The sequence below is a fragment of the Heterocephalus glaber genome, unplaced genomic scaffold (genome assembly GCF_053883595.1).
Source record: "Heterocephalus glaber isolate CG9 unplaced genomic scaffold, H.glaber_assembly_v1.0 deba00000347, whole genome shotgun sequence".
Classification (NCBI taxonomy): domain Eukaryota; kingdom Metazoa; phylum Chordata; class Mammalia; order Rodentia; family Bathyergidae; genus Heterocephalus; species Heterocephalus glaber.
Window position 1 is genome coordinate 44,288,964 of NW_028258143.1, and position 26,230 is coordinate 44,315,193.

General features: G+C 35.8%; 1 pseudogene; it reads right to left on the bottom strand.

The window, feature by feature from the left end:
- Positions 1-11,182: 11,182 nt before the first annotated feature.
- On the bottom strand, positions 11,183-12,309 carry LOC101718244 (spermine synthase pseudogene; annotated as a pseudogene).
- Between the last annotated feature and the right edge of the window lie 13,921 nt (positions 12,310-26,230).

Consider the following 26,230-nt stretch of genomic DNA (forward strand, 5'->3'; position numbering starts at 1 on the left):
TTTTAAAGGCTTTGCACATGTTTTGAATTTGCAAATAGCTACCTTACTAGTACTTTTAAGATGGAGGTTCCTAAGTGATTTTATATTTTTTCTTTTTTTCTTTTTGTACGATTCCTAGAATAATTTGTAAAACGCTGACACAAAGAACCACCCTCACTCTGGAGATGATTAGCTAAATGTCAGTCTTCTATTACTGAAGATTCTCAATCAAGGCACTACTGACAATTTGGGCCACATGATTTCTTGTTGTGGAAGGTCCTGTACATTATAGGATGCTTAGCATCACCCCTGGCCTTTATCTGCTAGAAGCTATTTGTGAAAATCAAAAACATTTTTGTATATTATCAAGTGTCCCTCAGAGGCAAAAGTGCTTCCAGCAAAAAAAACCACTCTACTTAACTTAAAACTCAGATTATGACAACATCAACTTAGTATATTTGTATTTCCATTACCTAGCACAGTCTAAACAGTATAACAATTGAATATCAATATTTTGATGGCATAAATGATTAATTGGAGGGTGTATCATTCACCTTATTTGCCCTTTTCAGAAAAACAACATCTCAGGATGTATCACATATGGGCCAAATATATGTCTTTCTTTAGAGAAAAAGTAGACAAAATCATTGTATTCTACCTAAGAGGGGCACTTAGACAAATGTTTTACGAATCTTTCATTTTAAGAGATAAAGAAATTGGGATCCAGAGAATTTATATTTTATTCTTCATCACAAGAGCTGTAACAATAGAACTGGTCTAGAACCCTGAAAATAAACTGTATACACATGTTATAGAATGAAACCTCTGGAAAAGATAAAATAAAGTAAAACTAATTTCTGACTTCACAATTGAGAGACTACAAAGATAATATACAAAAAAGTTTTGACAGTGTTAGAAAAAACTGAATCCTCCTGATTTTTGTAAATGTACTAAATTATAAAGGAGGTCTATTATTGAATAGTAAAAACACAATGAATAGCCTGTAGGCTTCCCTTGAGATCTTGATTATTTTGATAAAATATGGGTTCCCTGCGCATGAAGTACTAAATTTAATATATCTAAAGGTAGTAAAAACGTCAGATTGGAGTATATATAGTAATCTAACTAAAATGACAATGAATTATATCATTGGAAAATATGTAAAATAAAAAAATTCTATTTAGAAACATTTTCAAATCACCAAGCACCAAAATAGCCTATGTATGATACTTTCCGAGTGTTGATTTCTGTTACTGTTGTGGAATGGGACAGGATTAGGCAAGCTGACTGTCAGGTATGGACAGGTAATATATAGATGCTGTGACATAGGCCATGCAATAAACATAATTCACACTTTCCTTCACTGCAGAGTGGGTGGATGAAGATAAAGGCAGAATATTCTCAGAATAAGACTGACTTCATTTTTAATTACTGAGTCATAAGAATGCTTTTTTGATATTTTCTGTAAAGGCCAAGATTTAAAGGTAAACCACTGAGAATAACTACTTATTTCTCATTGATTTATTTGAGAAACTCACAAAGAAATCAGTCTTGTAGTGTACATCGACATAGAACAATTTCTGACAGATATCAAATCTTGCTTATGAAATATTGCCAGTTAGAACATTGGATATATAAGGAAAGAAACTGCAATACTTTTCTTAACTTTAATCATGTCACTCATTGAAGATTTTATAGAAAGACGAGAATCTCCAAATGTCTTATCAATTGTTATTTCTATGTCAAGGGGAAAGGTCACTTGAACTTAGAAGAAATGGTGTCTAACCTATAAAAATATAGAAATGAACAATAAATACATATAAGATGAAAGTTGTGATTAGTATAACAAATACTTGCAAAAACAATACCAATACTTTGAAGGGAGGAGCTAGGTTTAAGTAGATTTTGGTCTTTGATGATGCATAGATAGGCAGGCATTTGACAGGAATTAGATAAATGTTGGAAAAAAGAATTAATAACTAGGGAAATAGGTTGCTAAAGATTTCTGACACAGTGTTTTAAAGGAAAAATACATTCTAAAAGCAATATAATTTTAAGCTCTTTTATATATATCATTTACTTTCATTGTAGGACAATTGGAAATTACAAAAAAGTAGTAGTCATTAAGTACTGTTAACATGGAGGAGTGTGTTTTTCTAAACTTTTTGTTGTTGCTGTTGTTACAGAAAGGCTTTGTAACTACTTTAAAAAATGGGAGAGTTTGAGGAGAAAGCAGTTATCCTGAACTCCTGTTATCATTCATTCATTTAGGGAAGGCTTTTAAGGAGCACCACTCATGAAAATTTACCTCGAAGAGAAGGCAGAAGTTAAAGGCCAAGCTGGCAGTATGCTTTTTCCTTTAGCAGTCTTCCTCAATGCCCACTACCATGATGATTATTTGGGGGAAACTCAACCTTACTTGCAACCAATGCCAGAGAAAGGGAGAGAAGAGGGGCAGCAGAGAGGGAGAGAAGGGAAGACACCACCTTTCTGAAAGGATAAGGGTCATCTAGATTTAAATTTCTGCTGAGACATAATAATGATTTGATAAGAAATAAGAGAGGATTCAGTTCCATTAAGTAAATCAAATGGAAAACATCTCTAAAAATGCACTGACCTTGTTAGTAATTGAAATTAAACAGATTTTACCCAATTTCTTTGTTTTCTCTTTTCAGCAAGATCATATCTAAAGAATGCTTGGGATTTGAATCTCACTGTGCCAGATAATGCAGAGTCAAGAATATGCGAATAAGTACAACTAGAAAATATCAGGCATATGGCATGAAACACATTTTCATTCATTTTCCAGAGGGGAAAAAACATTTTAACAGAATGTAAAATATTGAGCTCTGATTTACTTTCCAAGTAGAGAAAAGTGTGAATTTTAGCAAGGAAATCAATGGCTAGCTTGAATTGCAGGAATTTAGAGTAATTGCTTTAATAAGCAAATAATTAGAGAGGCTGAGAGTTTGGATGTTAGAGTTTAAGTAAGAGGTTGTTAGAAGCTCCCTGATTAACCCTTTTGCTTGGTGACTGAAAGGCTGATCCGGATGAGTTTTGCTTCTATAACAATCCCAATTTTTGTTTCTCAGAAAGCAGCTGCGCTAGTGTTGCATTCATATTCCCTTATACTCCTCTGTCATCAGGAGATTTCTGGGCTGTTGTGTTCATTGTTTTATGAAGTGCCATAGGTAAAGAAATTTTCATCTCTTTGTTTATTAGCATCTGTTTTCTTCTCTTAATATAATTGTGAGCATCTCCAGTTAACAGTACCAAACTGGTAGACATGAACTATTAATTCAGCCTGCACAAATAATAAGTAAAGGCCAATTTTAATTTGTTAACTGGAAACCTATCATCCAACCTTTAAACAGATCAACTGAACCAAGCCTATTTTGAAAAACTGCTTTAGAATGATTTTACTTTCCAAAAAATCACTGCCATCATACTCAGAAGTGAAGCCTTGCTTATATTATAGATCAAGTCCATGTGTCAAAAATGACTGGACATCAATGGCTTTTCTTACTTATCAGATTTGTTGACATGGAAGAACAGAATTCATCTGTTGTTGTGCCTGAAACCCAGCACAGAAGAAAAGACTGTGACACTAGTAGTGAGCAAGATTGGAAAAAACTACAAGTGCAGACATAGTTCTTTATTTATTGCTCCCAGCAGGTGTCAGATGCCATAGTTTCTTCACAACCATCAACATCCTGGGGCTTTTTAGTTCCACATCCAAAACTAGGAAGAGGAGAATGGCAACTAACCCCAAGGGATTAGGTACCTGACTCCTATCCCAACTACTAGCAGACTCCAGCTGCGTTTAAATTTTTTTTTGAAGAATTTTTGATGCTCAGTGGTTGCTGATTACTTCCAGATTTTATTTCTACCCCAGTGGAGATTTGCTATAAAGAGTTTATCTGTTGTTAAAATTGCAATTGCTATAAAGAAATATCTCCTCTTAAACCAGTGTCCAAAACATGAACTGTTCCAACAGTTAAACAAACAAAACAAAGACATCTATCCACTTTTTAAAAATACATCCTTCACAATGGTAGAAGAGTGAATCTGAATATATGGGGAAGAATGTTGTCCTCTGTTTGCGGTTCTCATCAAACACTCTAAGAAACCAAAATGCCTTTAAGGGGCTCGTGCAGGTAGTCTTGATTCAGTTACATCTAAACTGACAGAGAAGATTAAAATTAGAGGCCAATATAATAGCCCACTTAGTAAAGGGACATAAATGTTCACACTTTTTTTCTTGCTCCTTGGTTTACTCAATCTTTTCCTTCCATAGTAAAAAGCTCTCAAAATACTGAATATTTGATAATACTTCACTGAACATTGAATTATTTTAGGACCCAAAACAATTTTCTAAGATGATGATTGATGATAAGTGAGAGAAAATGAAATCTAAGACATATATGTGCATATATAGTATTAGGACCCTCTAAGATACTTGCTTTACTTTTTCATTGAGGGATGAGATTTTAAAACATCCAAGTGCACTAAATAAAATTTCCCATGGTTTCAAGTTGTTCTGAATAACTCTTGGTTTACAAATATTGTTTCTGTGGTTGTTGCCCCTATTTTTAGATCCTGGGCTTCTGAAACTTTCTCTCGGAGGCCCATTCTGCTTAAAGGTTTTTCTCTAAAAAATTTCCTCCTCCTCAATGTCAGCCAAGACTATCAACTTCTTCTTGGTTGCTGTTCCTTGAACTGCCAAGAGAGTGTTTCCTCTCTTGAAATTTTTTCAAGTGAGTGTAGACTAATTATACACCCCATGACAAAATCAATATTTTTCAAATATAAAACCACCTCACTCCATAGACAGGCAATTTATATCCTTCTAAAAAAAAACAAACAAAAAACTCCACAGACCTCATCTTGGGATATTAAGCCTTAAATCATTCTTATAGTTGGCTTTTGGCCATTAAAGAACAAATATTTGACTATGCCTAATTGCATCGAGTTAGCAACCCAACTAACTCTTTAGGCTGAAATATAAAAATAAATGGAGGTCATATCTACACATACAAAGGGAAGATGGAAATTGAGGTATTTGAGCTAATTTTGATCATTCTTATTTCTACTGCTCTTTAGGGAAAAGGCCCACATGACAGAGCCTCCTTTTCTGGATAATGGCCTCAATCACTTCAGTTTTATAGGTAGAGAGTAAAGATATCAGCTAATAATATATCTTTTATACCCTCATCTCTTCTTGCTATTTCCTTTAGAATAGATCACAGTATCCATATCTAGGGTAAGTATAATACATATTTGCCCATTTTCCAAAGCAAGCCTGCCCCAGTCTTTGAACCTAGACTGGATAATGTTCTAAAGAGCCCTGTATAATAAATTCTTCATTAGTGCTGTCTATGATTTTCAGTTTTATGATCTTTAAATTATCGAAAAAGGATTATATCCCACAAAATAATATCACAAATTTCTGCACCAGAAAGTACAAATATAACGTTGGCCTTACAATTTACTGTACCCCTCTGTGGTTTATAGCTCATTGAAGTCAATTTTTCTCAGAACATAAGCTGTGCACTAAAGGAAAGGCAACTTGCTATTTACTTTTAAAAAATTATGAGCAGAAATGGTAAGGCATACTCATATTTCTACAGGATAATCATCATATTAAAATGGAAAAAATCATGTTCATTATTATATCTCACTCTGGATTATATATTTCTAAACCTTCAAAAAGGCAAAAGAATGAAACACCCCTCAGTATATATTTACTTAACTCAAACTGTGTTAAAACTGAGTACTTGAAGATAGCATTAATGATTAGGATGAGCATACTGCTTAGAGAACTCTCATATTGGCAATAACAGCATACAAAAGTACAGCTAGGAATCAAATGAGGCAGAGGGTGAGGGATGCCAAACCCAGCTAAGTGCCACACTGCTATGAGGCAGAGATGAGGGGGTAAGATGTTGCAAGCAGGGACTCCGGCTGTCTGTCTGGTTTCAAGAAGAGATATATGAATTGGGCCCCATAGGACCAACATAGAAATGACAGTTGTGTAAGTCATATTCTTTGTTGGTGAGAAATCCAAATCAATCTTACACAAATTTATTGCTTTACAAATTGTAAGCTTTAAAAGTAAATCTGGGGCTCCAAGGCAAACTAGGAGATTAAAGCTAAAATGTATCTTTACCATTCTGGTTTTCATTGTGTGTCAGTTTCATTCTCTGGAAAGTTACTCTGAGTTTGGAATCATGGCGAAGAATTAGTTGAATTTACCAGTTATTATTTTATGAATGGAGTAGAATGTGGTTTTGTTATCTTTACTCCATTTTGAAAAATACAAGTTAAAACTTCATAACTCAGCTTACATTGTTATGAAAAGGAACCATATTTTTACCTTTCAAAAGAATTTGAAGAAAGTGAGAACTAGATTAAGTATTTAAGAATGGTTGTGATATAAACCTGGAGATGACATGTAATAAAATTGAAGGAAAATTATGTAAGTAAAGATATGTAAAGATATTTGGGGACTAGATTATGGGATATACTGAGAATTAGCTAAAGAGCTTAACTATTTTTATAGACCAAAAGGAAACATAAAATGTTTGAAGACAAAATTAGCTGTATAAAAGACTGTAGATTGGGATGGTGGTGGTGGACTAGAGACTGTGGAGAAAGGAAAAAAGGAACACATCAAGAATATCAACCAGCAGACCAGAGCCAGGAAAAATAGTCTCTAGTCCTGGAGTGTCATTATCTAACTACCTAATGTTTGGTAAATTAAATTTTTTTGGTATCAGTTTCCACATTTACAAAACTGGAAATCAGAATATTTCTTCTATCTATCTAATAATGCTACTACAAAAAGAATGAGTATGATTGTCTTGAAGAATTTTGAAGTACTAAATAAATGCAGAAGTTATTATTCGTAAGAGTGCCATTCAAGATTTATTTCCATTAAGGAATGGAAGACCTCTTTCAAATTTGTCACCACAGATAACTGCTACTTGTCTAAATTGCAGACACATTGAGGCTGTATAGGAGATAGAAGAAAATGAGCAAAGTTTTATTGCAAATTAAGAAAAAAAGTTACTTAATGTCTGATATCAATATCTTATTCTAATTCCTCAAAAAATAGTCCATGAACAAGAAAATGCCAATATGATTTAATGGAAAGGTTCTGAGTTATGAAAATAAACTTGCATGATATTTAGTAACTTCTCTGAGCACTAACAGATTGAGTTTCCCTGGGAAATAAGTTAGCATTTCCAAGCCAAAAACAAATGGGAAATACATGTATTTCCTTGGGTAATAAACTAACCTAAGCCTTATCTGACAAATGGCAATAAAAATATCAAAAGTCCTAATAAATTATCTGTCATTCAATAAATGTTAGTCTTTCCATATTTTTTGGTTCACAATATGGATTTCACCTTTGTTTTCCTAGTCCTTAGCCACAAACGTTGACTAAATATGCTAAATAAAGTCAGTATTGTAAATAAAAGCTAGTTATCCATCAAATTGTAGGATCTTGAATGATCTTTCCATATCTTTTCAATCAAAAATTATTATTCAACATCTTCTATAAGACCAGTGTTCTCATTAAAAAAGAAGCAAGTTGTTAATATTGACTTCCGGGGGTAAGATTAATAAATACAATAAATCAAAGGAAAAACATTTTAGGAGGAAAAATTCAGCCTTTCATTTCTTTGGAAACAAACAAAAGCTTACTTTATTTGAGAAAATTACATAATTTTGAAGTTAAAAGTTGAGGCTCAACTTAAATTTGCATTTTTCTTTCAAAAGGAAAACTGTTTTTAAGTTATTAAAATTTGATCATTTCATTTTTAGGCACACGTGAAATTTAAAATACTATTATTAGGTGGTCCTAGATTGCAATGAAATATGAAATTGCAATGAAGTATAAAAGCAGGGTATGAAAATTTGGCTTTTTCTTTTCTACCTTTTAAGTTTTTTTTAAAATCTTGGTTTAACATTACCCAGACAATGATTGTAAATTATAATAGGTCCCATTGTATGGGCTACACTTAAATGCTTATATGGATAATTCATATTGTAAACTGCTGAACTTTTGAACTATTTTAGTTGAACAATCAAACTTTCTAGTTGCCAGTATTAGTTTTCTACTTTTTAAAATACTTTTATGGCCTTAATTGTAACTTGGTAGTTCAATGATTTTGAACTCTGGATGATGATAAGTAATATCTGAGGTCTCTTCACATTTTACCAAATTCATGAGAGGTTGTTACAAACCCTTAATAACTGGTGAACCATTACCAAAATACATTCTCCCTAAAATAGTTAAATTGACTTTTTTGTGGGATATTGCATCATATGTATATTTAATTCTGTGCTGCAGCTATTTTTATTGGACATATTACAAGATAAGGAAAAGAGGAACATAAAAAATAATTACTCAAGCTTATCTTCTAATGTACTTACCATTGATGCACTTCTTCAATTATTACATTTGATGCTGGAAAAAAGACGTTGTTGTTGACAAGGAAAAGAAAGTAAACAAAATTGGGAAAAAAGTAACACTAAAATTAGAAATTGTACACTTTCCAGAAGCATAACTTCTGATCTTTAGAAACTCAGATGAAGCTTCTGAAAGAGGAAAAGAAACTTTACTTATTTTTTTCTAAGCTCCAGTCTTAAATTTTGAACACACTTTAAATAATGGAATGTCTCAGAAAAGGTTAATTTCAGGGAGGACAGAAAACAGCTTTTAATCGTTGCCTCTTCATCAAAGGAATCAATAATAACAACAACGAAAGTTAGCTCCCATTCTGATGCCAGAATATCATGTAGGCATTTGAATTAATTGCCATGTGTTAAGTGGGGCATAACATAAGCACAATACAAGCTGGTATGTTTGCTTGCATGGTCAGTAAGTAAATGCTATTCTACCAGGTCTAAAATGGGAATATTCTGACTTGGAACAAACTTCTTGGTGGTTTGTAAATCAGCACCGTAGCATGTTGAGAAAGACACACTGTTGAGAGTCAGGAAGACATGAGCTTCAATCTATCACCACTGATTATTGCTCATTTAACATTCAAAGTAATAAAATTATTGGAACCTATTTATTTACTAACCTGAAAAAAGCTCTCATATCACAGTAGCTTTCTTGGCATTAAGTAGGATAGTGTCCATAAAGTAATTGTCAGGTAAATTTTTTCAATAATTGTTGCATTTATTCTACTCACTATACTGCAGTGTGACTATGCCAGAAACAGCAGCACACGATGACAACTGTGCAGATTACCTAGATTCACATCCTGGCTCTTAGTCTTTAAGATGAAGCAATGAAAGTACTTTCTCCACAGGAACATTATGATGAATACATGGGCTATTATGTGTAAAGCACTTAATTCAGCTAATATTTATAGAGTGCTTTGATTCATGCTTGTGATGTAAATAATACTGATGTAGAAATTGTTAAATAGTTCTATATAGACTCAGAGAACATGAGATCATTGGAAACAAAATCAAGAAAAACCAAAGTATTATAATGGATATATCAAGATATTCTATAAAATTAAGGGAAAAGATCATTAATTCTTGGACACCAGAGATGAGATCATCTCTAAAAGTCTGACTGTTTATAAAAGTGGAAGGAAATACATAAATGGCAACCATATGGGTGAAACTTGTATACATTTTAGGAGTCTTATGAAATTCCTAAAATTTAAGAATCTTTAAAGACGTATGCAAGATAGATGTAAAGATAGAGCTAACTTTTTTCAACCTTTTAGAGAAGGGGTTCTTAATATCCAGGCCACAGATCATTATCAGACCCTGAGCTGTTTGGAAAGGGGCTGCAGAGCACAGGGTGAGATGAAGTCTACAGAGAGAAGTTTCTTCTGTATTCACAGCTGCTCTCCATTACTGCTTGAGCTCTGCCTGCTGTCAGATGGGTGATTGCATTCGGTTCTTATAAGAGTGCAAACCCTACTGTGAATTGCACATGCATGTGAAGGATCTAGGTTGCTTGCTCCTTTGAATTAGCCTGATCTCCACTCCAAACCCAGGCCATGAACAAACTGTCTTCCACAAAACTAGTTCCTGGTACCAAAAAGGTTGAGTATTGCTGTTTTAGAGCACATTAAAAACAAAAATTGAGTTACTACTCTTAGACCACACATAGATTCAAAATTATTCTGATAGCCATTTATGTTTAAATAATCACAAAAATATAACGACATTACTTACAAGTTGTATGTTCCCCAAGAATATGTCCTCAGACATCTGGTCACTCACAAACATGCATTTAGGAGTGTAGACATTTCTAGTTCATAGTGGTCATAGGGCAAAAATATTTTATTCATATTCTGAAGCAACTCCAGAGATTGAGCCAATCTTCTAATATTTTTGGTAGAGGTTGAGAAATGGGAGTAAAGGCAACCTAGTTTGCTCAAGGTTAAATGAATTATATGATTTTAATAACTTGAAAAATGTTTTCAATGAACAGGCTGTCATCACCTCAATTTTATTATTATTTCATCATTATTATGGGAAACATTTAACCAAATAATCACTGCTATTCAAAATGTTTCCCTCATCTCATTTGACATGAAAGGTAACTTTATGTTTGCAATTTTATGTGGCATTTAAAAAAATCAGCCAGATTTAGCCATGTAGCAAAGCTATACACAGCTTGAAAACATGTTAGATGAAATTGAAATATAATTTCAGTAATTTCTAAAAATCCTAATGAAGCAATTTAATAATTGTAACAATATTTCCACTGTTGACTAAAATAATTCTTAATTTTTTTTTCTCTTTTGTAACTTTAATTGAAGCATTGTTATTCATTTTTAACTCTTTATTAAAAGCACCAAATTTTAAAATCTAGGTCAGTTTTTTAAAACCCATCAAGAACTTCCCTCTGAAACAAAAACAATGATGCTCATTCCTCCAAAGGTCTTAATTGAAGTTCCACCACAATCAAAACAAAACAAAACAAAAAACCCACACAGAAATAAAAAGTAACAAAAAATCACATTCTAGGGGGTCAGTGTATTTAGCAGTCTTTGCTGTACTAATTGTCCTTCAGCTGACTTTCAAAAAAACCCACTCTAGTTCATCAAAATATAATTTTCCATTTTTTTTTTAATTAAAAAGAGGAAACTTTAAGGAAGTCACAATCAATTGCCTGACTCATTTTGATGGCAGCATATGGAGGTCAGGAAGTCTGTCTGCAGCACACCTCATTGGAATATCCATCTTCAGGGTTTAGCTTTCTTCCAAACAGTGTAAAATACCCACAATTCCAAGCATGAAGGGACACAGACAATCTCCTTCGAGAATTCCACAGGACAATACAGGCACCCAAGCTGTTCTTCATAGAGCGACAGGACTTCTTTCAAATTAACACAGTTCCCTTGTGTAAAATACTTCCCATCCTGTTTCAATACTTTCATTGAGAGGTCAAGAATCAGTCTGAGAAACTCCCATGTGGAATCTTCTTCTGGAGATGTGGAGATTGGAACTGCTGTCAAATCATTAATCACATAATCAAACTCTCTCCCTTCTTTGGCGTACCCCTTCAGTACTGGAATACAGTCTTCTATTAGGACCTGATAGCAGTCTCCTTTAAGATTGTCTAAGACGTCACTACATGTTCTGCGCATATATTTCTTACATGTGTCAACCACCATTTGGTCAGTCTCTACCATAGTGACCATCTTTGGTTTCAGTTTGACTATTTCACATAATATGCCTCCATCTCCGCCTCCCAGAATGAGTACATCTTTGTCAGTGTAATCTTCTTTGCCACTGCCCATGATAGCCCAGGTATATGCCAAATCACTCTGCCAAATTAACATCCCCACTAAGGGTGATAATACTTCCAAACTGCTTTGAGTGTAGAATTTTAATGTTCTGGTAAGGTGAATCTTCATCATATACTACTTCATCTATGTCATACTCAACCAGCCGCCCATCAGCAGTGGGCCAGTATCTGTCGATGGCCCCTCCTTGAACTATGGTTGGTAAACATTTCACTCTCCCAATACTGGCCTGACTCAATTCTTTCATTCTCTTTTCTACTTTGTTCAGAAGGTTGTCGATTTCTTCTTTGCCCTGGATATCACTGTCGTAACTCTGAAGGTCCAGCAATACCAATCCATGTGGATAAATCCTCAAATTAGTGAAGCTGCCAATTTTGTTTGTGTAGGTAGCTAGGTAGCCATGATCCTGCCAGGTATGCACTGACTCTGCCATGCCCTACTCCTGGAAAATGGACTGTAGGCCTTTTAAAATGGTCTCACCATCAGCTTTGGCGCCGAGCATGAAGTCGAGCGTGCTGTGCCATGCTGCTGCCATAGTGAGGCAAGGCCCTATGCCATGTCTGGGGGAGGCGTCCGTGGGAGACAGGGGGCTGCATGGTGTGTCAGGCTGTGGCCGGCCGGGGAATAATTCTTAATTTTAAAGAAATTAACTAAAATCACCTAATGCTCTTTTATACATTTATGTAAGACTTTGAAATAAATTTATACTTATAAAAATTTTCAGAAATTAAGCTTCTGGACATGACATGGCTTATGAATCAAAAAGCAAAGAGGCAAATGTGGATTTAAAACAATAATTGATATTAGAATTAATAAATACTGAAAAGATAACTTTCTTTTAACCTTTTGACAAACCCAAAAACCCATGTACTGTTTTCACTGCTATTATCAATTTTAGAGAAGCTGAAAATATATCATTTTTAAAGAATATAAAATAATTACAGGAAGAGAAAATGCATAGAAATATAAGAGCAGTAATAATGAAAAAGAGCCATGCTGTGAACAGCCCACCTACTTCCTATGGCAGCACCAAGATCATAGAGAAGGAGGCTGAGACCCAGAGTGGTGCCATACCATACCTGGCATCAATCTTATCTATTCAGATATTTATGGACTGCTTAGTTTTTCTCAAGATACTAAAAATATTTTGAGGGTTACAAAGATGGGTAAGATGCCACCTCTGTCTTTTGAGAGGATGGAAAAATTACTCATATTAAAAGCAAAAAACAAGGGGAAAAGATTTAAGTGGAATTGTATAGGTAAAACTAAAATTCAAGAAAGTTCTGAGAAATGGGATGAGGACATCATTAGAATCTTCATAGCAGGGGAGTATGCAATCTGGGTTTGGAAAGATGTATCTAATATGGATCTGTGGGAAGGGCATTTTCAGTCTACAGCTAAGGCTGCAAGTACAATATATGAGGAGACTAGAAAGTAGTAGGGAAACAGTATTAGATTTACAGCAGAAGATCAACACTATGAAAATTAAAACTCATCCCTTATTTTTCTTAATCAAATATTGCTTCAACCTACCATGTCTAAAGTTATTTAGTGCTGCATAACAAACCACCACAACATTCAGTGGATTATAACAGTGACAATTTTTAGATCACTATTCCGGAAACTGGTAACTGGGGCATGGCTCAAAGGAGTTGTTGGTCTTGTTTAGGTTAACCTCCAGTGATTACATCCACACACTCAGCAATCTGCAATCAACCTACCCATCAACAAGAGGCTGGCTAGTTTAGGATGGCTCTAGTTGGGAGAAATGATGTCTGCTCCATGTGACTCACCCTCCAACTGGCTAATCCAAGACATTCATATGGGCGCTGGGCAGGGGTTAAGGAGAGCCAGAAGAAGACCAGCCTTCATATGGCAGAGGTCATTTTTTTATAAATATTATTTTATTGGTACATTCTAGGTATACAATGTAATGACATTCACCATTGGAAATATGTACCTTTATGTAATCTCTCTGGGTTCTTATTTTTCACACTTTCCCTGCCCTCCCTTGAACCCCTCCATGCCTCCCTATTTACAAAGACTTTGTTTCCATTTTTTCATTTTCTCTTATTAATTCCATTCCCTTCTTTCCTTTCCCCTACCCCTCCCACTTCCCCTTCTCCTTTGCCCCTTTTCTTCCTATTTGACATTATCTATTATACCTTTTAGTCCTTATTTACACTTTTAGTTTCTCACACTAGAGAAACTATTCAGTATTTACACATGTGGCCTGTTTATTTCACTTAAGAATGTTGCCTCAGTGTGCATCCATTTAGCTATAAATGTCTCCAATTTCTCATTTTTTATGGCTGAGTAGTACTCCGTTTTATTAAAAAAAAAACATTTTCTTTATCTAGTCTCCAGTTGATGGATAATTGGGCTGCTTCCAAGTTTGAGCTATTAAAAATTGTGCTGATATGAACATGGGTACACATATATCAATGTGGTATGCTTCTTTTAATTATTTGGGGAAGACACCCAGCAGGGGAATAGCTAGGTCAAATGGAACTTCCGGTCCTAGTTCTTGGAGGTATCTCCATACTGATTTCCACAGTGCTTGCACCACTCTACACTCCCACCAGCAATGGAGCAGTGTTCCTATTTCACCAACATTTGTTATTGGTTGATTTCATTATAGCAGCCATTCTTTCTGTGGTGAGGTGGAATCTCAGCATTGTTTTCATTTGCATCTCTCCAATGACCAGTGATGTTGCACATTTCTCATATGTTTATTTTCTATTTCTACTTCTTTGTGTGAGAAATGTCTGTTCATTTCAGATGCCCATTTTTAGATTGGGTCTTTAAATTTGGGAGATTGGATTTTTTTAAGTTCTTTATAGATCTTTGTCTGAGGAACAGCAGGTGAAGATTTTTTTCCCGCATTGTGGGTTATCTCTTCACATTGTTGGTGGTTTCTCTTGCTGTGCAGAAGCTTTTTAATAAGAAGAGATGCCGGCCACCAAGACAGGCTTGAGACCAAGACAGGCTTGAGACCAAGACAGGGTGAAGAGGATTCACCTGGGCACACCCACCAGCCCCAGCTTGGCTGCACAGGTGCCTCCAACAACAGGCCACCCCCACCCCCACCCCCGCTCTGGCCTGCTGGCTATGCAGCTACTTGGTTACACACTGCAGAGGCACAAGGGGACATAAAAGCCATTGTCCTGAGCACCAGAAGTGAACAACATGGAGGGGATCTCTCTCAGGCTCCATGATGAAAACAAGCCCGCTGGAAGGGTAGGGAAAATCTCTGCAATAAAGGCACACCAGACCACCATGCTTAGTAAATTGGAAGGATCATCTGGTCCCATCAGAACCTGGACTTGCTTCAGGGAAAGAACAGCTGAAACCAGCAATGGAAATTTGCAAAGTGCAACCCTGCAGGATGACGGGGAGCTCAGCTCGGGACTTGCAACCAGAAATCTGCCTGAATCTCATGGGTCTGGGACGGGCTTACTGAGACTCATTGACTTATAACTGCACACTGCTGCCCATGTTGTCTATTGTGACAGCAGAGACATACCTTGAAGGAGGCCCTTCATTTTTAAAGGTGATAGATTAATAATTACCACAAATTGTCATTCTCTAAGATGTATTTGATGCTATTGTGTTGCTGATTGTATCACTTGGGCTAAGGTGTTGTGGTTGATCTAATCAGTTGTCCTTCCCGGTATAATGAAAATGAGATAGACTCAGAGCCATTAGAGACTCAAAACCTAAAGACCAGCTATATCTGGAAGACACCTCTGAGAAGCAATCATTCCATAAGGGTTCTAAATACATCAACAAAGATACTTACAATAAGCAACTTCAAAATATCAACCCAGGAACTAAACCAGGGACAGTACCAAAAACAAAAATGAGAAGACATTTAAGCAAGTCACAAACTCAAACTTCCACACCACAAAAGGCAAATTCTGGGGGAAATGAGGTGGAAAAGTCTGGTACCCTGGACACCCTGAACTGATAGCACAGGAAGTAACAAAACAGAAGAATGAGGCTCTAGAAAAATTCAAAGCAGAAATAATCTCCCAGACAACTACAGAAATGGTGAGCAGAGTGAAAGACATGATTAGAGGCTCTAGAACATAAACTGATAAAAGAATAGATGAGCTCAGAAACATGCCGGAAGTCATGAATGCACACATAAAACAGAAATGGAAACCATGATCGACCAACATAAGAAAAAAATGGAATCCATGAAACAGATTCAAACAGATATTCAGGAGATTAAAAATGCCATTGAAAGCATGCAGAGCAGACTAAGAGAATCTGAAGATAGAATATCAGATATAGAAGACAGGATTGTGCTGAAGGACCATGAAAACAGAGATTTCTTACAAATAGTAAAGGACCATGAGAAATCAATTCAACAGGTGCTAGATGATGCAAAGAAGAATAACATAAGACTGATAGGAGTCCACAAAAAAAAACAGGAGAAAGCAAAACTGTCATTAAAAAAAACTGATCACAGAAGTAACAGTAGAAAACTTCCCAGACAGAGGTGGAGAATTGGACATACAGATAAGTGAAGCATATAGAACTCCACCTAGCCAATATAAAAAAATAAATCTACACCTAGACATTTAATAGTCAAGATCCCAGAAACCCAACAGAAAAACAAAATCCTACAGGCAGTTAGAGAAAAGAAACAAATTGCCTATAAAGGAAAGCCCAACAGAATCACGGCAGACTTCTCAACACAAACCCTCAAATCAAGGAGAGCCTGCAGTGAAGTATTTCAAACCCTAAAAGAAAGTAACTTCCAACCTAGACTCTTGTATCCTGCAAAATTATCTTTCAAAATCGATGGGGAAATTACATACTTTCATGACAAAGAACACTTGAGAAATTTCATGAACACCAAGCCTGCACTCCAAACAATTCTAAGCACTATCCTAGAAAAAGTCAATGAAGGTCACAACTCCATGAGGCTCAACAGAGGGAAGCCACCAGGCAAGGTAAGAAACTAAAGGGAAAGGGGGAAAAAGAAATAAGAGCCAACAACAGTAAAACATCATGACAAGGATGAGTCAGTACCTATCAATTATAACTATCAATGTTAATGGCCTCAATTCACCAATCAAAAGAAGTAGACTGACAGAATGGGTTAAGAAGCAAAATCCAGCAATATGCTGTATACAGGAAGTGCACCTAATTCAAAAAGCAATTCAGAGACTGAAAGTAAAAGGATGGAATACCGCTCTCCACACAACAGGAACCCAGAAAAAAAGCAGGGGTAGCAATCTTATTTGCACACAAAGTAGATTTCAAAGCAAAACTAGTTAAGAGACACAAAAATGGTCACTACATCCTTGTGAAGGGAACAATCCAAGAGAAAGAGATGACAATCCTAAATATATATGCACCAAATATGAATGCCCACAACTATACAAAACAAATATTAATGGACATGAAAAACCAAATAAGCACTAATACAACTGTAGTGGGGGATCTCAATATCCCACTATCACAAATAGACAGATGACCTAGACAAAAAATTAACAATGAAATTCTAGAACTGAACCAAGCTATTGAACAAATGGGCTTAATAGATTTTTACAGAATGTTCCACCCCACAAAATCAGAATACACATTCTTTTCAGCTGCACACGGGTCATTCTCCAAAATAGACCACATGCTAGCTCATAGGAAATGTCTCAGTCAGTGTAAAAGAGTTGAAATTACCCTCTGTATATTATCAGACCATAGTGCAATAAAATTGGAGATCAACAACATGAGAAACTGCAAAATTCCCACAAACACCTGGAAATTGAATAATACCCTCTTGAACAACCAATGGGTCACAGGAGAAATTAAAGAAGAAATTAGACAGTTTCTGCAAGTAAATGATTATGCCAGTACAACATACAGGAATCTATGGGACAAAATGAAAGCCATTCTATGTGGGAATTTCATAGCAGTAAATGCTCATATTAGGAAAACAGAGAGAACTCAGATAAATAACTTAATGCAGAACCTCAAACTCCTAGAAAAAGAAGAGCATAACAAGCCCAAAAGCTCACACAAGAGAGGAAATTATAAAGATCAGAGCAGAAATCAATGCAATGGAGACTAAGAGAATAATACAAAAAATAAATGAGTCAAAAAGTTTGTTTTTTGAAAGAATAAATAAAATTGATAAAATTTTAGTCAACCTTATCAAAATAAGGAAAGAAAAGGCTCAAATCCATGCAATTAAGAACAAAAAAAGGGAAGTCACAACAGAACCATCAGAAATCCAGAGGATCATCAATACCTATTTTGAGAACCTGTACTCTAATAAAATGGAAAACACAGAAGAAATGGACAGATTCCTAGATACATACAAATTGCCAAAGTTAAATGAAGAAGATATAGAAATTCTAAAGAGCCCAATTACAATGAGTGAAATTGAAAATGTAATAAAATATTTACCAACAAAGAAAAGCCCATGTCTTGATGGCTTCACTGCTGAATTCTACAAGACATTTAAAGAAGAACTATTGCCATTACTCTTCAACTCATCAAGGAAATTGAAAGGGAAGCCATACTTCCAAATTCATTCCTGGAAGCAAATGTTACTTTGATTCCAAAACTAGGGGAAGACACAACCCAAAAAGAGAACTACAGGCCAATCTCCCTAATGAACATAGATGCAAAAATTCTCAACAAGATACTGGCAAACAGAATACAGAGGGTCATCAAGATCATACACCCTGACCAAGTCAGATTTATCTCAGGGTTGCAAGGATGGTTCAATATTCATAAATCAATAAATGTAATACACTATATTAACAGAGTCAAGGACCAAAACCATATGATCATCTCAATGGATGCAGAAAGGGCATTTGACAAAATCCAACACCTGTTTATATAAAAACGTTACAGAAAATTAGAATAGAAGGTCTTTATCTCAACCTGATTAAGGTTATGTATGAAAAACCAACAGCCAACATCATACTAAATGGTCAGAAACTGAAAAATTTCATACTAAAATCAGGAACAAAACAAGGATGCCCACTATGACCACTTCTGTTCAATATAGTTCTGGATACACTAGCCACAGCAATTAGACAAGAGAAAGAAATAAAAGGAATAAAGACAGGAAAGACAGAAGTTAAATAGTCATTATTTGCTGATGATATGATAGTTTACATAGAAGACCCAATAAACTCAACCAAAAGACTTCTAGACTTAATTGAGAGATTTAGTAGAGTAGGTGGATATAAGGTCAACACTCAACAAAAAAGAGCCTTCTTATACACAAATACCAGACTCATTAAGAGAGAAATTCAGGGAACAATTCCTTTTACAATAACATCCAAAAAAATGAAATATCTAGGAATCAACCTAACAAAGGAAGCAAAAGACCTCTACACTGAAAACTACAGCACCCTGAAAAAGGAGATCGAGGACGATATAAGAAAATGGAAAGACATCCTTCGTTCCTGGGTAGGAAGAATCAATATAGTGAAAATGACCATACTTCCAAAACTGCTATATAGATTTAATGCAATGCTGATTGAAATTCTAACAATATACTTCACAGAACTAGAGAAAACAATCCAAAAATTCATTTGGAACCAGAAGAGACCTAGAATAGCAAAAGCAATTCTAGGTAACAGACACATGGCTGGGGGTATCACAGTACCTAACTTGGAGCTATACTACAAAGCTACTGTGATAAAAACAGAATGGTACTGGCAAAGAAACAGACCCGAGGATCAGTGGAATAGATTAGAAGATGCAGAAACAACATCAGACATACTCAGCCACCTCATCTTTGACAAAGGAGCTAATCACCCTCATTGGAGGAAAGATAGTCTATTTAATAAATGGTGTCAGAAAAACTGGATCTCAACCTGCCAGAGATTAAAACAAGACCCATATCTATGCACTAAACTAATATTGAAGTGGATTAAAGATATAAATATTAGACAGAAACACTAAACTTGCTGGAAGATAAGTAAGGTAGAACTCTTGAAGATATTGGCATAGTAAAAGACTTTATGGACAAAACCTCTATAGCATGGGAACTAGCAGAAAGAATCAACAACTGGGATTTCATCTTATTAAAAAGCTTCTGCACTGCAAGAGAAACCACCAACAGAGGTAACAGACAACATACAATGTGGGAAAAAATTTTTACCAGCTGTAACTGAGACAAAGGGCTACTATCTGGAATATATAAAGAACCAAAACAATCAGACCCCCAAATTCAAAGATGCAATTCAAAAATGGGCATCTGAAATGAACAGACATTTCTCAGGCAAAGAAGTAAAAGCAGCAAATAAACATATGAAAAAATGTTCAACATCACTGGTCATTCCAGAGATGCAGATGAAAACAACACTGAGATTCCACCTCACCCCAGAAAGAGTGGCTACTATCGTGAAATTAACCAATAGCAAATGCTGGTGGTGGTGTGTAGAGAAAGGAACCCTTCTCCATTGTTGGAGGGAATGCAGACTGGTACGACCCCTATGGAAGTCAGTGTGGAGATACCTCAAAGAACTAGGGCTGGAGGTCCCATTTGACCGAGCTATTCCCATGCTGGGTATTTTCCTAAAAGAATTAAAAGAATCATACCACAGAAATATATGTGCACCCATGTTTATAGCGGCACAGTTTGTAATAGGTAAAGCATGAAAACAGCCCAAGTGCCCATCAACTGGAAACTGGATAAAGAAGATGTGGATTTTTAAAATTATAAAATAGAGTACTACTCAGCCACAAAAAATGAGAAACTAGAGACACTTATAGCTAAATGGATGCATATCAAGGCCATACTCTTAAGTGAAATAAATAGGACACATGTGTAAATACTGAATAGTTTCTCTAGTGTGAGAAACTGAGTGTGTAAATAAAGATTAAAAGGATTAATAACTAATAATTGATACTTTGAAATAGGAAAAGGTCCAAAGGGGTAGGGGTGGTGTGAGGAGATGGAGAAAGGAAAGAATGGAAAGGAAAAATAATGAGAAAAGAACAAAAAATGGAAAGAAAGTCTATATAAATAGGGAAGGGTAGAAGGGTAAAGGGCACACAGGTAATGGGGAAAAAATAAGAACCAAGATACAGCGTGTACAGCTACAAGCACCCGATGATAAATGTAAATGTATTGTATACCTAAAATATACCAATAAAAGAATTTAAGCAAAAAAAAAAAAAGGGGAGAGATCCCACTTGTTGATTGTGGTAGTTCACAGACAACTGAGGTTTGGTTCATGAAATATTTTCCTACACCAAAGTCTTCAAGAGTTCTACCTAACTTCTGTTCCAGCCGGTTCAGAGTTTCTATTTTAATATTTAGATCTTTAATCCATTTTGATTTTAGTTTAGTGCATGGTGAGAGATATAGGTTTAGTTTTAATCTTTGGCAAGTTGAAACCCAAGTTTCCCAGCACCATTTATTAAAGAGACTATTTTCCCTCCACTGAGGGTGTTTGGCTCCTTTATCGAAGCTGAGATGGCTGAGTGTGTCTGGCATTGTTTCTGCATCTTCTAATCTGTTCCATTGGTCCTCAAGTCTGTTTTCTTGCCAGTACTATGCTGTTTTTATCACAGTAGCTTTGTAGTATAGTTTCAAGTTGAGGATTGTGACACCCCCTACCATGTCTCTGTTACCTAGAATTGCTTTTGCTATTCTGGGTCTCTTCTTGTTCCAAATGAATTTTTGGATTGTTTTCTCAAGGTCCATGAAGTATGCTGCTGGGATTTCAATTGGAATTGAATTGAATCTATATAGCAGTTTTGGAAGTATGGCCATTTTCACTATATTGATCTTTCCTATCCAGGAGCAGATGTCTGTCCATTTTCTGATATCATCTTCAATCTCTCTTTTCAGAGTGCTATAGTTTTCAGAGAAGACATCTTTGATTTCTTTTGTTAGGTTGATTCCTAGGTATTTCAGTTTTTTGGACGCTATTGTGAGAGGAATTGTTTGCTCTATTTCTCCCTCAGTGTTGTTCGTGTAGAGGAAAGCTATTGATTTTTCTGTGTTGACCTTATATCCAGCTACTCTTTTGAATTTGGTTATTAAGTCTAGAAGACTTTTGGTGACGGTCTTGGGGTCTTCTACATAGAGAATCATGTTATCTGCAAATAATGACAATTTGACTTCTTCATGTCCTATCTTTATTCCTTTTATTTCTTTCTCTTGTCTAATTGCTGTGGCTAATGTCTCCAAAATTATATTGAACAAGAGCGGTGATAGTGGACATTCTAGTCTTGTTCCTGATTTTAGTGTGAAGAATTTCAGTTTTTGACCATTTAGTATGATATTGGCTGATGCTTTTTCATAGATGGCTTTTATCAGATTGAGGTAGAGACCATCTATTCCAACATTTTATAGAGATTTCATCATAAATGCATGTTGAACTTTGTCAAATGCTTTTTCTGCATATATGGAGATAATCATATGATTTTTGTCCTTGGCTCTATTGACATACTGTATTACATTTATTGATTTGCATATGTTGAACCATCCCTGCATTCCTGGGATGAATCCCACTGGGTCAGGGTATATGATCTTCTTGATGATCCTTTGCATTCTATTTGCCAGTATCTTAATAAGGATTTTTGCATCTATGTTCATTAGTGAGATTGGCCTATAGTTCTTTTTTTCAGATGGTCTTCCTCTGCTTTCAGGATCAAGGCGATGCTTGCTTCCTGGAATGAATTTGGGAGTATTGCTTCCCTTTCAATTTCATTGAAGTGTTTAAACAGTAGTGGCAGTAGTTCCTCTCTAAGTGTCTTGTACAATTCAGCAGTGAAGCCATCAGGACCTGGGATTTTCTTAGTTAGTAGGTTTTTAATTACATTTTCAATTTCATTGATTGATATTAGGTCATTTAGAATTTTTAAGTCTTCATTCAACTTTGGTAATTCATACATGTCTAGGAATCTTTCCATTTCTTCTGTGTTTTCCATCTTATTGGCATATAGGTTCTGGAAGTAGGTATTGATGATCATCTGGATTTCTGCTGGGTCTGTTGTAATTTCACCCTTTTCATTCCTAATTGCATGGATTTGGGCCTTTTCTTTCCTTTCACTGATAAGGTTGGCTAAGGGTTTGTCAATTTTGTTTATTCTTTCAAAGAACCAACTCTTGCCTTCATTGTTTTTTGCATCATTCTCTTAGTCTCCATTGCATTGATTTCTGCTGTGATCTTTATTATTTCCTCCCTTGTATGAGCTTTGGGTTTGTCCCACTCTTCTTTTTCTAGAAGCTTGAGGTTCAGCATCATGTTGTTTAATTGGGCTCACTGTTTTCCTAATATGAATATTCACTGCTATGAATTTCCCTCATAAGAGTGCTTTAAATGTGTTCCATAGATTACAATATATTGTATTGTCATTGTCATTTAATTGAAGGAACTGTCTGATTTCTTCTTTAATTTCCTCTGTGACCCATTGGTTATTCAGAAGTTTGTTGTTTAGTTTCCATGTGTTTATGAAATTTTTGCTGTTTCTTTTTCTATTGATCTCCAATTTCATGGCACTATGGTTTGATAATATACAGGGATAACTTCAATTCCTTTACACTTACTTAAACATGTTCTATGTGTGTGTATGTGGTCTATTTTGGAGAATGACCTGTGTGCAGCTGAAAAGAATGTGTATTCTGATTTTGTGAGGTGGAAGACTCTGTAAACATCTGTTAAGTTCATTTGTTCAAGAGTTCAATTGAGTTCTAGTATTTCATTACTTATCTTTAGTCTAGTTGATCTATCTATTTGTGACAGTGGGATATTGAGGTCCCCCACTACAATTGTATTAGTCCATATATGACTTTTCATGTCACTTAGTATTTGTTTTATATAGTTGGGTGCACTAGTGTTTGGTGCATATATATTTATGATTGTCATCTCTTCCTGTTGGATTGTTCCCTTTACAAGGATGTAGTGTCCTTCTTTGTCTCTCTTAATCAGTGTTGGTTTGAAATCCATTGATCTGCAAGGAGGATAGCTACACCTGCTTTTTTTTTTTTCAGGTTCCCGTCGCATGGAGTATTGTTTTCCACCCTTTAACTTTCCATCTATGAGTTTCTTTTTGAATTAAGTGTGTTTCTTGTATGCAGCATATTGTTGGATTTTGCTTCTTGACCTATTCTGCCATTTCTTTTGATTGGGGAATTGAGACCATTAACATTGATGGGTATAACTTATACTTATTGACTTATCATTGTCATGACTTTTTCTTTTTGTTAGATTCTCCCCTTTTACATGTAATTTCTTGTCAAGCCTGATAGATTCATTCTTCTGGGCCTCCTGAGGTTGTGATACTCATTGTCTGTTCCCAGGATATTGTGTAAAATTTTTTGGAGTGCTGGTTTGGTATTCACGAAGTTCCTAAGGTGCTCTTTGTCATGAAAGTATCTTATTTCTCCATCAATTTTGAAAGATTGTTTTGCTGAGTACATCAATCTAGGTTGGAGGCTGTTTTCTGTTAGTGCTTGGAGTACATTCCTCCAAGCTCTTCTTGACTTGAGGGTTTGCAATGAGAAGTCTGCTGTGATTCTGATGGGCTTTCCTTTGTATGTGATTTGTTTCTTTCCTCTAACTGCTTGTAGAACTTTGTACCTCTGTTGGGTTTTTGGAATCTTAACAATTATATGCCTATGTGTAGCATTTTTCTGGTCAAGGCTATTTGGAGTCCTATATGCCTCACTTATCCATATGTCAAGTTCTTTTCCCCTGCTTGGGAAGTTTTTGCCATCACTTCTCTGAACAGTTTTTTTATGTCATATGCTCACTCCAGTTTCTTTGTTGAGTCCAGTCAGTCTTATGTTATTCTTCTTTGCATCATCTCGCAGCTGCTGGATTGATTTCTCATGGTCTCTTAGAATTTTTAAGAAACTTTTCTTTTCCTGGTCACTAATTGCAATCTTATCTTCCATATCTGATATTCTCTTCTCACATGGCTCGTTCTGCTGTGTAGACTTTCAATGGAGTTTTTAGTCTCCTGGAAATCTGTTTGTATCTGTTTTATGGATTCCATTTGTTTCCTATGTTGGGATTCCATCATGTTCCTCAGTTCCTCTATTTTTTATCTGTGTCCTCTCTAGATTTATTAATCATGTCTTGCACTATGGGCAAAATCTCTTCTGTTATCTGAGAAATTATTTCTCATTTCATTTTTTTCAGATCTTTTGTTGCCAGTTCAGGGAGTCCAGGTGATTGAGTATCAGGATGTTCCATCTCATTTCCCTTTGGGATTGGTTCAGTGATCTGGAAGTCTGGTTTTGAGAAATGTTCACATGTCTTCTCATTTCAATGGGGTGGGGGGGCAGGCAGTTTGCTCTTGTTGCCCGCGCAACTCATCTCTTCTGTGCTGGGAGTGGTGGAATGGTGGCACAGAAGCCCCTTCCTCTGGGCTGGGAGCAGTGGAGCAGGAGCCCAGAAGCCCCTTCCTCTGCTCTGGGATTGGTGGAACAGCTGCCTGGAAGCCCCTTCCTCTGTGCTGGGAGGGGTGGAAGGGCCGCCAGATGTCACTTTTATCACATGCTATTGGCCAAAGTTCTCAGACCAGTCCAGATTCAAGAGATTGGGAAATAGAATTAACCCCCTGAGGGAGTAGCTACAAACTCATCGAAGTGTAGATTTAGAGAGGACTAGAGAATTGAAGCCATGAAGAATTAATCTAATACAGTTACAATAAGAAGTAATTAAAGGGCTGGGGATTTAGCTCAGTGGTTTCGCCACCTGCTGTGCAAGCACAAGGACCCAAGTTCAATCCCTGGTACCAAAAAAAAAAAAAAGAACAAGTAATTAAAAATTTTTAAAATCTGTAAAGTTTTGTCAGCTAGATGCGAGATCTTAATCCTCAGCAGTTATATGTACTCATAAGCATTAAAGCACAAACACAACCAGTCTAGAATCTTAATTTTAGAAAATCAGACACAGTTTCTGTGTGCTCTATTTTACAGCGAATTTGTATCCATCCACTGTCAGAGCTATAAAGTACTGGCAGGGCACTTTGTTTTCTTTCTTCAATTCAGTGTCTTTTAACTTATCAACTGCCATTACAATGAGGAACATCAATTAATGCTAAATTACAAAGAGATTCTTGTGGGATTGCCTATTACAGCTGCCTTGATGCCAAAATCATTCAAAGTGATGAATGTTTTATGCTGAATACCAAATACACTCATAATTATTTTGCCATTTACTGAAAGTATTACCAATCTACCTTTGATTCTAAAGAAACTGCACATCTTTATCCACTTGAAAATAAAATCTTGTGCTCATGAGATCTACACAAAGGCCCTTTTATGTGGGTCAAAAGGATCCTTCCCCCATGCCCATTTAATATGTTTTCTCTGAAGTTCTCTATGCTGCCCTTAGGGCCATCCACATACTGGTGATAAGCATGTAACTTGCATAGCAAACTGCCCCTCTCCCAACCTCACATCACAATATTCAGTATTCAGTATGTCCCATAACAAAACGGTGTATTTTTGTATGCTC